The sequence below is a fragment of the Balaenoptera physalus genome, assembly GCF_965194825.1.
Source record: "Balaenoptera physalus genome assembly, chromosome: 2".
Taxonomy (NCBI): domain Eukaryota; kingdom Metazoa; phylum Chordata; class Mammalia; order Artiodactyla; family Balaenopteridae; genus Balaenoptera; species Balaenoptera physalus.
In genome coordinates, this window is record NC_138883.1 from 132,996,017 (window position 1) to 133,009,455 (window position 13,439).

The 13,439-nt window shown below is 53.8% G+C and overlaps 1 long non-coding RNA gene across 2 annotated transcripts in view; it reads right to left on the minus strand.

The window, feature by feature from the left end:
• The window catches only part of LOC309654933, a 41,522-nt gene extending 33,300 nt beyond the window's left edge, over window positions 1-8,222 (minus strand). The window contains exon 1 of one of the 2 annotated variants that reach the window (XR_014260517.1): window positions 8,017-8,222. This is a non-coding gene — a long non-coding RNA (uncharacterized lncRNA). The remainder of the gene's footprint in view (window positions 1-8,016) is intronic. The other variant, XR_014260518.1, reaches the window with a different exon arrangement.
• Window positions 8,223-13,439: the final 5,217 nt, after the last annotated feature.

The window sequence follows — 13,439 nt, forward strand, 5'->3', positions numbered from 1 at the left end:
TTATGGGTCACAAACCATCAACAATTGCCACATTATTGTCCACGAAACCTTAGTCCCTTCATTGATGGAGGGACTCCACTGCTAATCTAGAACGGGAAAGGATGGAAATTTCTTCTAATAAGAACCTGAGATTATGTCCCCACTGACAACGTGTTTACATATAGTTATAAAGTTCAGAGGACCGACGGGGAGAGGAGAGGAAATCGGACTAGGCCTGATTAAGAGCGGCGCATCGGTCTAATATAGATAGCGCATCAAAAGGAGTGGCTGAATGCCTCTCCCCTTTTCAGATCCGACCCTTTCCTACCTTTGTCATGCAGTAATTAAGATATTCTTATTTAGACTGACAGCTTCTCTAGTAACTGAATAATATTAGCTCTTTTGATGTCAAACTTTTGACAGTTATCACACCAGCACTGGGCAATTTAGCACAAATGCCCTCCTTTTAAAAAAAAAAAAAAAAAAGATAGAAAACCTCCATCGACTTTGAAGAAATCTAATAAGTGTGATCCTTATCACCAAATGATCTAAATCGCCGCCGACTGGCCGCCCAGTTATAAACTACAGTTGGTGTTACATAATGAAGCCGAATTTGGGTTTTAGCTCATTGAAGCAGTATTGGTGGGAACTGGGGCGGGGACCCCCAAATTCCTGCGTCCCCATTCCCGACCCCCAGAGCCTCTGTCCACTGTGGAAGGAAAACTTCACAAAATCTGTGGGGTCAGGGCAGGGATGGGGGATCCAGCCGAGGTACGGGCAGGTGCAGGCGCAGACCTCAGCGCCCTCGTCCCAGCTCCGGAGAGCCGGGCAGGACTAGGCACCTACTCCCGGGATGACACTTCGCCGTGGCTTTCGGAGCTTGGTCGCCAAATTTGGGATTTGCCAGATGGCAGGATTATCTTCGCGTCTGTTATATTATGTGTGTGTGTGTCGGGGTGGGGGAAAGGATGGAGAGCGAAGGCAGGGAAGTCCAGAGACTGCTCTGGTTCCTTTAAAATACACGCACGTTCCCTCTTTGCCCACTCGGGCTATCGCCGCCTGGCCCCTTACTGATGGCCTTGGCATCTCCCAGCCGCCCCGCGGCAGGCAGCAGGCAGAGACCCCGCCACCCCTGCCCGCATCTCCAGACCCGGGCCCCGTTACCCAGATGCGAGGAGCTAGGGGAGGGGGATGAGAGGGCTTCCCTCTGAGGAGAAATAGAGGGGCAGGAGAGTTGGAAGTGAAGGGGGCAGAGACGGCAGGTTGAGAGGGCTGAGACTGTGATGGTGACACCTGGAAGGCATTGTCCTTGCGAGCGACACCTGTCAATCTCCGCTCTGGGGTCCCGGGGCCGGGGGCGGGGAGGCCACGGGTCTCCGCGGTGATGTCATCGCAGAGTCCCTTCCCGGCGGAGGGCGGGGAGGACTGAGGGGAGAGGGGGGACCGGAGCCAGGCGGACTGGGAGAAGGGTAGGGGAGGAAAAGAGAGAAAATAAACAGTAATTGCTCTCACTCGCCGCGTCCTCTGCTCTGGATTTACATGGAAATCAATAATCCAACTTTACTGTTATTTCTAATCTTGAATGACCCGTCGGTTGCCTTTTCATTGGGGGAGGAGGAACAGCTTTACAACGTCCTATCCCCACACCATCCTCCATCCCTGGGAGAACCCCGTTATTCCAAAAGCCTTGAGGTGACTGACCCTCCTTCCAGACCCAGCTCCCTCTTTCCTGGCGGCCGTTCCAAGCCGGAGGCTTCAGGCTTAAGGAGGAAACATTCGGGGATGAGTTGTGAAAGTCCTGTGATATTGCAGGGGGTGAGGGGAGAGTTAATTAACGCGGGGCTGGCTCAGCGAGTGGGAGAGGGGGAATCGGCGTGGGTGGGCGGGCCGGGTCGAACATCGGGGTGCGCTCAGTGCTGGGGGCTGGTGATCTGGAGGCCCAGCTTGGAGGCCTTGGCTGGGGGGGGCGGGGCGGAGGGAGTGACCTGCCGTGGCCTCCGCGGGGGCTGCTGGCGTGCCCCAAGGACTCTCCTGTTGGTCCCCGGGAAATTCTGATCTCCCACCTACTGAGCTCCCACCCCACCCCACCGAGCGCTACTGGACTCTCCCTCTTCCTATTCTTTTCGGCCTGAGCTAATTAGCAGCCTGCCAGCAGCCTGATTTATGGAAACGCTCGGGCGGGCGGAGACGCGCTGCTCGCCGCGTCCGGCTGCCTCGGGGCGGAGTGGAGGAGGAGTCTCCACCTGCCCCCTCCGACGAGTTTCCCTCCGCCCGGCCGGAAACTGGAAGTTGCCGTCCCCGCTCTCCACCCTCCACCCCGGCGGGTCCGGACGCGCCCTGCGCCCCTCATGCCCCAGCCTGGGACACTGGGAACCCTGGCGCCAGCGGGGCGGGTGGGGGGTGGTGGCCGCGCAGCCGACGGCGGAGTCCCAGCCGCCGGGTTCCAGCCCGGCTGACCCGGAGGGCGGGCTGGGAGCGGGAAGTGCGGGAGCCCTGTGCGCCCGGGTGGGGCGCCTCCTTCCCCGCGTCGCGGTCTGTAGAGAAGGGAAATCGACCTGAAGGGGGAGAGGACGCTGCACGAGGTCGGCAGCAGGCCCCCAGGCCGCGAGGTGGCGTCGCAGGCCACGGTGGGCCGAGTGGAGCCACCAGCCCAACTTGCCCCCACGTCGCTAGTGACTGTCCCCGGGGAGGGTGTGGTCCTCTTCACTCTCTCTCCCCATCACTTTCTCCTGGGTCTCATCCTCAGAGTCCTCTGAGTCACAGCCTCCAGCCTAGAGTCAGAATTTCGAGCAGGGCTAAGGCAGGGGCAACAGAACGTCTCTAAGAGCCAACCGGCCTGGCACTTGCCCCCAAACTCGGGCGCTGTCTCCTCACTTTCCTTGGGTTGCACTCGGTGGTCCCAGGACAGAGGAAAAGAGAGTTACTCCCTCTCTTCTCAGTTGACCCAAGAAGTGAGGATGGAGAGGGAAAGGGGTGGAGGGCTCAGGGGATAAAGTGCATAGGACCTGTTGCTGGTGCTCCAGCAGAGCGGCGCCTCTCCCGGGAGGATATCGAATGCCGACTTCTCCAAGAAACAACGTCGGAGAGGGGCAAAGGAAAAGGGCGGAAACCTCTGTGCCCTTCTCGCCTGGGAGAAGTGTTGGAGGAAAGAGACCCTAGCCGACCCAGAGGGCAAGAAGCTCCGGGCATGCTCCTTCAGACTTGGGGTGGGATAGGGACCTGGGGGTGAAGTCACTGGGAAGAGGACTGTCCCCCCAAGCCTGGCTTTGACTAAAGTTGCAGTTGTGGGGAACTTAAGCTCTCCAAGAAAATGTGTCAAGTTTATTTTAAAACACCCCACCAGTTCACCTTCCTTAGAAGCCATATCTGAACCCCTTGCCTGGGGCAGGTGCAGAACTAAGACCGTTCTCCCCATCACAAGACCTCCGGATGCCTGTCCCGGTCCCTTTCTTTTCCGGGTTCCCTTGTAGATAAGGCCATTTGATGTCCCTGAGAACCCGAAGCACCTCCCTCCCCTCCCCTCCCCACCCCACACCACCCCACCCCACCCCACCCCCAGGATCCCTGGGCCCCTGGGAAATTTAGTTTCCTGATCTTCTTCCCCACCTTCCTCCCTGCCTCTGCCGCCATTTTCGAAGGGTTAGTTAAGGCAGGCCGGGGGTCGGGGGTCAGGCAGGCCCGGGTCTTTCTCCGCTCGGCTGGAGGAAGTTGGCACCCTCAGCTGGGTGAGGCATATATCATGGCATTTACCGTGGGTGGCGGCCCCTCTGAATTTCCAGCTGTTCTGAGGGCTAGGGTCGCCTGCCCAAGACACACTGCGGTGGCCCAAATCTGCCCAAGTCCAAGCGGAAATGGAGACCCACCCCTGCCAAAATATCACCTTCAGGCAGCACAAGTCCCAGGACTGCTCAGTCACCCAAGGGCCAAGCTCCAATCTCAGAGCCTTGCGGGGCCGCCGCTCCCAGGGCAATCGCAAGCAGATTTCAGGGTCTGCAGCCCGCACAGCAAATGCTGGCGGTTAGGCGCCCAAGTAATATTCTTCATTCGTCTTTTTCAAAGTTGATTTATAGCAATCGACAGGTTAAAGCCTCATCTGACTTCATTACTTTTAAAAGCTGTCTATTTCACAACTGTCACTTTTCATCGCTTAACTCAAATAAATACTTGAAGAAATGAATTGGAAGAGACTTTTAGATCATGTTTGTAATCCTTGGTCGCCACGTTAACATTCCTCGTGACCTGACCCTCTGAGTTTCTGCAGACTCCTAATGCCGAAATTTCCTGCGTTTATACCAGAAAACTTCAAGGAAGGTGAGGTGGCCAAAAGTATGGACTAAAAGAAGAAGTGCAGCTGGTGACAAGTCAGCGACCGGGTGCAGCCTCAGGAAAGCTTCCCGGTGGCGGCCAGGGCCCAGGCCAGGCACCCAAAGCCTCTGCGTAAGGGGGCAGCTCTTGGGGCAGGGCGCTCCAGTGGATCGAACTGTTGAAAAGAGGGCCCAGCCTAAACGGCTGCGCGTGTCGCCCGGGTCCCAGAGATCCGGGCGCAGAGCTACGTAGGAGGAAGTTCATGCAGGATGGAAATGCTGTTCATTGTTACTATTTATTAGTATTATTATTTCTAGCATTGTTTCCAAACTGGTCGTGATGGGCCCAACAACCGCAAGTTGAGAGTGGCAGGGTGAAAGGCATTCCCTCCCGGTCGTCTTTGACTTAGAGCTTGTGAGATACCCACGGAAGGCAATTGTGAAAACGAAATCGCATGTGTGGAAGTAGTTCAATAAATGGAAATAGTTTCTTCTTCAATTTCGCTGCCATTTGCCCAATGCTGGGTCTTCCAGGGCTGGTGTTAATCTCTCTCTCTCTCTCTTCCTCTCTCTCACCCACCCACCCACAAGGAACCAGCTCTCAGAAGTAGGTTGAAGAAAGAAAGAAAAGAAAGAAAAACGGGGGGGGGGGGGGAGCGGGGACGAAAGGGAAAAATGTAAAGAACGAGAAGGAAAGGAAAAAGAAAATCCTATCAAACTGTAAACTACCTAGTTTGGGGACAAACCAATAACGAATGCATTAGATTTTCTTTCCTTTATTTTATCTTAAAAAAAAAAAAAGGAGAAAAAGAAAAAAGAAGCGAAGTCTCCCGAGCCCGGGGAGAAGGAGCTGGGCGACTCCCTCGGTGTGTTTGGGTTCGGCCTTCCACGACTGGACCGAGGCTGACCCCGCGTGCGGTCCCCGGGCCTTGCGGGTCCCGCACCCTCGCACCGGCCCCGCCCGGGTCCCATCGCGAATACGGACGTCACAGATTCCCCGGAGCCAAGGTGCCCGGAATGTGCCCCGGCCTGGGTCCCGCCGCGTTCCCTGCCGCCGCCAGCTTCCCCGTCGTGGCCTCGGGCCTTCGCCCACCCCGAGAACTGGTCGGCCTAGCGGGTCTGAGGGCTCCCCGACTTTTGACGCCGAGGCGAAAGGAAGCCGGCGTGAACGATGCTCGGTGGCCGCCGCCTCACTGCGGGAACGCGGCCGCGGCGCTCGGCGCCGGACAGCCCGGCGCGCTGCCGTACCCTGGAGCGCCACCTCGCTGCGGAAACTGGAATTACGCGGCCATGCCGCCCAGCCTCCTGCCTAACTTGACCGTCACCAGAGTTTTTCCTTCATCTAAACCTTGAGAAGCCGAAACGCGCAGGCCTTCTTCCCACCAATTAAAACCCGTGATCTGTGACCGACATATCCCGTGATGTCTGCACTGGGATAAAGGGCAAATAACAGGAGAAAGAGGAACAAATATATAGGTACAATATCTCCAAGTCTAAATTGTGATGCTGCTTTCATAGAACAGATAAAATAAATGAGCGATGTCCTCTCGGAGGCCACGGGTTGCCACGGGTTCGGGCCGCCGTGTGTTTCGGGCCACTCAGCTGTGGCCAATGCAGATATCTCCCATGAGGCGGGTGCTTATGAAGTCATCCCTTCCCAATTACGAGTTCCACCGAAATCCACTCATTCTGATCAGACGGACATCAGAGGGGCTGCGCCATGCCAGTCGCCAGCCTACTGGGACTTGTTCCCTGCAGCCCTTGGCTCTGCTGACAAAATAACCACAAAATGCAGCCCCTAACTTGTACACCTGTGGGCCAGTGAAAACAGGAACGGCAAGAGTTACAAATCACACAGCATTTCTCTCTAAGGTGCAAGTTTGACCCTATTTTATCCAGTTGGTAACTTAAGAGTTTTGCCCTACTCTTAAGCCCACAAGACTAAAAATATACAGAAAATTTAACTCATATGTGAATTTGTTCAATTTGTTTTCAAAGTGCACTGCCCCAGAGATAGGGTTATAAGTAAAATATTTTCACACACAAAAAAGATTTTTCCTGTTAAAAATAGAGTGTATACCTTATGTTAATAAGATTTGTGTGTTTTCTTTGTTTTCAGGCAGGTACAGAAACTTTTTCTAATTTAGTTTTGACTGCAAGTTTGTTTTTGTTTAAAGGAACTCGGTGGATCCCACATGGAATGATGGCTGAACTGGGAACTATGGGGTGGGGGGAGAGTGTGCACGTGGTGGTGTGTAAGCCCCTGCATTTCCCTGCCTGAGCAAACCCAACATAGAGACCCTTTCTCTGAAACTCTGCCCTCCCTGAGTTGGCAGGGTGAGTTCCCAAAGGGCCAGCAGGCAAAGGAGGGAGTACTCCTCACTGAAGATTAGGAGGCTCTCAGAGAGCCCTTGCTCAGAAATTATAGGGCTGCACCAGGAAAATAGCCAAGTTGGCTTGCTGGGTGGTTTGCCCCTTCTCCATCAGGCTAGGAAACATTCCTGAGATACCGTACAGGAAAGAGGCCCCAATTTCTTAGCAGGATTTGAATAAGGATTCCTCACCCCAGACAGCTGAGAAGGGGTGGCCCAGCCCCTGGGAGTCCTGGGGCTTTCTCGCCCAAAGGGATGCTATGCTGGGGGAGAAGGGAGTTGCTGAGACATCCTGGGAACTAAGAGGCAATTCCTGAGAGGTTCCAGGGGTCCACTGAGGGACAGCCATGGGGACCAGGGACAAAACCAGAGAAAAGGAAAGCAGAGAAAATAATATGCTTGAATCGATGTGCCTCTAGTTTTGAGCAGTCTAAATTGGAAAGGTTTTTCTTCTCTCTCTCTCTTTCTCCCTCTCTCCTTCTCTTCCCTCCCTTCATTTCTCTCTTCTCCACCCCCTCCGCTTCTCACATTAAGATTTTCTGGGGTTTGTTTTCTCCACCGAATAATGCCTGGAGATGAAAAATGATTTTTATTGCTATTACACTTCCTACCACAAGATGCAGTGCAAGGCGACAGAGTTTGTATTACAACTATGTCACAATGTTTCACTGATGCAAAACATGTAGCCAGAGGGTGTTGCTAATGACTCCTGGATTAGAGCGAGATTGAGACTGGGAGAAGGAGAAAGAGAGAGAGAGAACAAGAGAGAGAGAGAGGAAAGGAGAAGAGAGAGGAATTTCATTAGAAGAAGGGGGGGGGTCACCGTATAATCAAGTCTAATAATCTAATCAGAATATTTTCACATTTCAAGGTTCTTTCCACGCTTGAGAGTATGAGCTAGAGAGAGAGCAATATCCTTTTAAACACCACAGAGGCTGCCCTTTTTTTTTTTTTGCATGTTAATAACTATTAATTATGTTTACAGTCAGTTAAGTGAAGAACTCTCCTTTTGGAAAGAATCTAACTTCGGAAAACGCTTACTATCAGATTAAAGGCATTTCCAGGAGCCGCCCCGCTTGGAGGGAGGTGGGGACCCGGTAATCACCCCGGGGTGTGCGGAGCGCCACGCGGCCTGCAGGGGGTCACCGCCCCCGCCCGTGGTCGTGCACACACTTGCACACCTGCCTGGGAACGCCTGCTGGGGCTCAGGGTACGCGCCGGGGCAGCCCAGGCCCAGCCTGGGCCCGGGGATCGGCCTCCGCTCGGTCTTGGCGAAAAGGTCCCTCCGGGCTCCGAACTCCCCGGCGCCCTCCCGCGGGACCAGCTCTATTTAGGGAAGCGGGAGGTTTCGCGGTTCCTACCGTGGCCCGGGCCGGTCCCACCGCCCTGCAGTCCGCTTCTGCCCCCCGGGGCACAGCGAGAAGGGCATCCCCCTCAGGGCCGGGGCCCTTTGAACCCGGGAGCCCTGGGCTCCCGGCCCGCCGCGCGGAGCTCGCTCGGGGCCCGGCTGCGGAGCGGAGTGTGGGTGGCGGGTGGGGTGGAAGGGGAGTGGGGGAGGCGGAGGGGGGCGGGGGCGGGGGCGGGAGCCGGGCGTTAAGCCTGGAAGCTTGGCTGTTTACCCAAACGATTTTCCTTTCAGGCCCGAGACACCAATGAGACAAGATCAAGCTCCCCTCTTCGCTGTGTGCTTGTGTGTGTCGCCTCCTCCAAGCGGGGCTTTGTGAATGGGGGCTCCGGGACGCCGGCTGGGAGGGATCAGAGGCCGACCCGGGCGCCAGCGCCTCCTCTCGGGGGCTGGGAGAAGCCAGGCGGAGGGCGCGGGGTCTGAGCGCACCGAAGGGCGCCCCAGACGCACAGCGGTCCCGACCGAGGGAAGCGAGCGACAGGGACACAGGCCGCGGAGAGCTAAGGGCTGCATCCCCAAAAGCCGAGCCGGGAGACGCCTGGTCCCGTGTGGGAGGGGGAGGGGGGAGAGAATAATATGAATCACATCCTCCTTCCAGTCCCTTAATTTCTGATCCTTCCAAAGCTTAAATCAGCTCCTTGGGCCACTGATTTCTTCCCGACTCCCTCGCTCGAGATCTATTAGCTGTAAATTAGGCCAAGGTTTTGGTGATTACAGGACAACGCAGGCCGCGTAACACGCGCCGCTGGGCCTGCGCCTGGGTCCCTCCTCGCTCCGAAACACGATTAGAAAGCAAGAGGGGATGGATGGTCTGTATTGACAAGACATTTGTCCTTTTAAAAGGGGTACACATCCAAGAATATCTATCAGCCTAAGGGGAGTGGGGAGGAGGGAAGGGACGATGATGGGGGCAAAGTCCCAGCCCCAGCGCTGCAGGTGATCGCCGTCCTGGGCGTGGCTCCTGCTGAGGCTCCAGGGGCTGTCCGGGACCGAAACGTCGTTTGCAAAACAATAACAACAATATTAGGAGTATTACTGATAATAAGAAGAATCTGGAAGGCGGGGTGATATTTATTTGAGGTCGTAAGATAAAATCCGGCCTCAAGGCGTCGTATGTATATTTAGTGGCCTGTCTCTGACAACTTATTCCCCTCGGCCTAGGCCGATTAAAGGCTTACCCAAGAACTTGTTTCTGGAAGGAAAAGGTGTCATTCCGATGCTTCTGACCCAGCTACTATTGCTCCCCCTGTCTCGGCCTGCCCCTGCTCCTCCCAAACCCCACACTGAAGGGTCTTTTCTTTTTTCTTGTTTGCTTTTAAAAAACAAACCACCACCCCCTTTCCCAGGAAGTTCTTATTTAACAGAAATTCCCTTCCCTTGGTGCTGACCGGGGCAGGGCGTATTAGAAACCTGCTAACACTTGCTTCAGGCCTCAGTGTCTTCCGTTCACGGTGGTCCAGGCCTGAACAAACACGCTGGGGGAGGAAGGGCAGGGGCCTCGGGTTTTCTCCCAGTATGTTGGGGGTGGAGGGCTGTGCATTTGGGGCTTAGAGGGGGCAGAAGCAGCTGGTGGACACCTAGGCACGAGTTGGGGGCTTGGGGACCGCAGCTATGCTGTGGTTGATCCCGGATCAACGTGTAGGAGAGAGGAGATGCTCACGGAGGAAACCGGACGTGCCTCATAATAATAAGAACCACAGCTAACATTTATTGAGTGCTTACTATGTACCAGACATCGTGTCCATCCCCCCAGGGAGGCCTACCCTTGGCCGAGGATACACCATGGTGGCCAAGGGTAGGCCTCAGAGCAGGGAAGCCGGGAGGGAGCAGGCAGGTAGCCAGGTAGGTGGGATCCCATGGCTGAGGATAGAGGTTTCTGCCCCGCAATGTGTTTTCTGCCCGGTGAGGAGGGGGCGCTGCGGGCAGCCAGGAGCCGGGTCATGGCATCCTTCCTCCCTGTCTGTGGTCTTTTTCCCACATCCGGCCTGCCCCGCGTGGCCACGCACGGTGTGGGCCCCAAATCTCTGGCCGGGGAAAAGGAAGACCAACAGTTTCAGTGATGTGCTCATTTCTTCCCGCTGGAACTCTGGAGGCAAGTCGACTGGGCCGTGAGGACGGCGAAGGCCAGGCGAGGGTCAGGGCGAGTGCTGGGCGCGCCGAGACCAGGCCCACAGCCAAGCCCGAGGCCCCGTGTTCCGCGCCTCCTCCGCCCTCCCAGGCCCAGGGCGCGGCGGCGCTGCTCCAGGCGAGGTGCGCCTCCCTCTCGGGGCCGGGGACACTGCACCGGCTCCGGGGCCTCCGCAGTCCTCGCGGCCCGGTGCGGGCCCCAGGGTAGGAGCGGGGCGCAGGCCGTGCCGCCCCCTGGCCGCGCTCGGGCTGCTCTCCACGCCCCACCCCGCAGGGGTGCTCCAGCCTCCGCTCCGAGGCCTCTCCGGGAACCGGACTTTGGCGCCATGCATGGCCTCTCCCTCCCATCCCCCTAAAACAGGGGCTGAGACTCGCCGATGACCCCGTGCCGTGCCCCGCGAGGGTGGAAAAAAGCAGGCGCTGCTCTCTGTCTGGAGACAAAAGGCCTCCGCGCTCAGGCTCCTTCGGGCTCAGCCGCTGCGCGTTTCGCACCCGCCTCCACCTATGCAGAGCATCCGGGAGCAGGTGGAAGTGTCGTGGTAGGGGTGGCTCGTAGTAGAGGGCCTTGATTGATCCCAGAAATTGAACACCTCCGAGTCCAAGGGCATAGGCACGACCCGGGTATCTGCCCTAGCCCACCCCGCCAGCCCCCATCCAGCCATCCTCCTATAAAGGGGCTCCCTCGTCGCTGTTTTTTTGCTTCCGGTCTCATTGCAAATCACCTGGCAGCTCGGAAATGCTCGCTCCTGATATCGACCTGCAGAGGTTATTTCTTTCCCTAAAAACGACCCTGGCTTTCCTTCTTCTACTACGCGCCCAAAGGAGAATTCACTGGTCTTCACATTAAGAAAGAAAAAAAAAATCTTAAAACTCTCCCTGGGTGAGAGAAGTGGTGGGCCGCGCGGAGTTTCCTGTCTCCCCACGCTGACTCCCCGCCGCACCTGGAAAGCTAGTCCTGCGAAGAAGAAATAGCCTTATCCTGCAGTCTATCATTTCGGTATTACAAATAACAACCGTGGAGCGAGAAATACCCCCGGCCTAAGAATATTGACAGATGATAGTAGCGATATTCATAATCGATCCTTTAATAGGCAGACGTCATAAATCATGTTCAATTCCTTGACAGAACAGTACTTTACTTAATAATATAATTAAGATTAAAACTCCAGAGGTATTGGAGGCAGCAGGTATTGATAGCTTCAAAAATTGCGTTCTGGATATGATGGTGGAAGGGGAAAAGACCTTTGGAATATATAAACCCCCTTCCCAAAAGGTGGGGTTTTCAGGGTGTTCCTGTCTCGGGAGCCCTTTTGACCTTTTCTGCCCCCCACTCCCAACATACGCCTTTTTTCCCCATCAGTAATTCCCATCTCTGATTAGGTGAGCTAGGAGTAGACCAGCTCTTTCTTAGAAATGGTATGGAGGAGAATAAGGAGAAATAGGTCTTGGCTTGGGTGAAGGTCCCGGGTTTAGGAATCCTTTAAAAACCCATTCCTTCAGCCTTGAATCTGGAGGGAAAAAAATGTTTAGGAGACCTAGGAAATGAAGTTTTTTGGCTCTTTCAATACAATTAATTTCCTCAACAATGTTTTCAAAATTACATATAAATCACTGAACATATGCAGGTACCCCATCCACTCAATTTCTGCAATTTAACTACCCGTGAGCCTTTCCAGCACTGCTTTGCAGTCAGAATCATGGACCTCAGGATGAAAACCAACACTTCACTTGAAAAGTAAAACCAGAGGGACAGGGTCCTGTGCAGGGGTGATGGTCTGCTCAGTGCTTCATGAGTAGAGCTGATTGTAAGTGCGGCTAAAATTATTTCAAAGAACAGAATATTAATCAAATCAATCAGAGCTGACAAATGAGAAATATTTGAAAGTCAGGGGTAATTTACAACTTTGTTATTAGTTAAGAATCGCCTGCCTTGTAACAGTAATTAATAACACTTAGAGAGGAACGATTTGGAAATCCCCCTCCCATGGATTTTATTTTCCTCTGTCTCTTGAGGAAGGAAAGAAAGGAAGCAAATGAGTGATCAGTAGAAACAGGAAAAACACTGAGTCGTTTGTGGGGAGAACAAAACTGGAAATATAAAAGAAAGGAAAAAAAATTAGCCTCATGGGAGGCCATCAGGAAATAAAGAAAATATAGGAGGAGGGGTAGTAAATCAGAAAATGAATTCTGTAACCATACCCCATGAGCAGGCTGGCTAAAGGTTGAATTTCAAATGGCCCAGAAACCCCATCAAAATGAACAGTGCTGCTAAAAAATCTTGAAAGTAGCTCAGCTCTGAATCAAGGCAGAGCTCAGGGCATTGTCTGTTTTGTTGTTGTTAACAATGTATTTCTTTATAGCCCAGGAGCAGACGTGTGCAGGCTCTTTCCCAAATTCCATCCCTGGAGACCGGACTGGCTTTCATGTTTCTGGTGTTAACTCTCCTCTTGGTCACAGACAATCCCCTCCCCCCAGCCTTACATTGATTATTAGATTGTCTCCGCCCCACCTAAACAGCACACCAAAATAATGACGTTGAAAAACTATAAATCATTTCAGCGTCTGAGCTTGGAAAACCACTTCAGTCAACAGGCTTGCTGTGAAAAGGTAAAGAAATCCCCAGCCTTCTGTTCACTGAGGAAAAGCTGCTACTTCCTCGAACTTTTGTTAGATGGGGGAATTTTTTAGATTAGTTAAAAAAGGATGGAGGGGAAAAAATAACTTTGGCAAACTTTATCTGGTCTTTATTATAAGCCCCAGTCTTGTCTCCTTGAGCTCAGGCTGGGTCTACACAGCGTAGCTAGAGATTGAGATTTATTGGTCTCTAAATGAAAAGATTCATTTGATATAAGAGGTTAACTCAAAGTTCCTATACTGTGACTAGCTTCGGCAAACGCCTCTGTCAAGTCAGCACAAAAGCAGTTTAAAAAAATCTTAAAAACACACACAGATATAGACACACAAACACACTCGCCCACTTAAGCTGCAAATGCAATTCTCTTTTCTTTGTTGTTTCTTCTGTCATTACAAACCTCCAGCTTCACTCTAGGTGGCTGGGATGGTTGGCTCCCCCCACGCACATGCAGCTGAACTTTGCCATTTTGTATCTTTTGCTTTTACTAGCAGTGAATGAAAGGATAAGGGGAGGGGGGGAGAGAAAGTAAAAGAGGAGAAGTGAACTAATTCAAATAAAGCAGAATACTTTGTAAATGAAGTGCATGGAGGAGAGAGAGAGAGGTGGATGGAGGAAAG